We start from the raw sequence: 776 nt of genomic DNA on the forward strand, positions 1-776 counted from the left end.
CTGCTCTAGGTGGGTGGGCAGGGCAGGCAGTGGTGCATCCTGGGGTGCTGAAGGACTGAAAATTACTTGTTTTATCTCCAGAGCAGACTGAAGTTACTGTAATACAGGCTAGGTAGTACACCCCAAAGTTAACCCTTGCCTGAAAATACATAACTTTGAGATGCACAGAGGGTATTAGCATGAGTTAAAGAGATTTAATGTGGGGATGCTTATGTTCTAAGTGCCATTAGTATGATCTAAGTGTAATATGTAACTTCACCCTAAATAAATCTGTTCCAGTGCTTAACTATCCTCATGGTTAAAAAGTTCTTAAGTCAAACCTAAATCTCCCCATCTATTACCTCCTGTCCCATTCCAGAAAACACAGAGAAAAAATGATTGCCATCCTCTTTATAAAAGACCATTTATTATTTGAAGGTTTTTCAAAACTGCCTTAATCTTATATTCTCTAAACTAAATAATCCCAACACTTCCAAACTTTCTTCACAGGTCATACTTTCTAAATTTCTGTCATTTTTTTGCTTTCCTCTAGATACTTTTCAATTTGTTCATATTTATTGTAAGCTGTGATGCCCAAAACTGGACACAATATACGTACAACTTCACCAGTGCTGAAGGGAATAGAGGAATCACTTCCTGTAACATACATACAACAATTTTCTTAATATATCTTAGTATTTTTGGAAAAAAAATTCTACATATTCATCTAGATTTCCAGCATCCCTTTTTTGAATTACTGCAGCCTAGTTAGCCATTTCCCATTTGGTATTTGTGCA

Source organism: Alligator sinensis, unplaced genomic scaffold (genome assembly GCF_000455745.1).
Source record: "Alligator sinensis unplaced genomic scaffold, ASM45574v1 scaffold1012_1, whole genome shotgun sequence".
In the NCBI taxonomy this organism is placed as follows: Eukaryota; Metazoa; Chordata; order Crocodylia; family Alligatoridae; genus Alligator; species Alligator sinensis.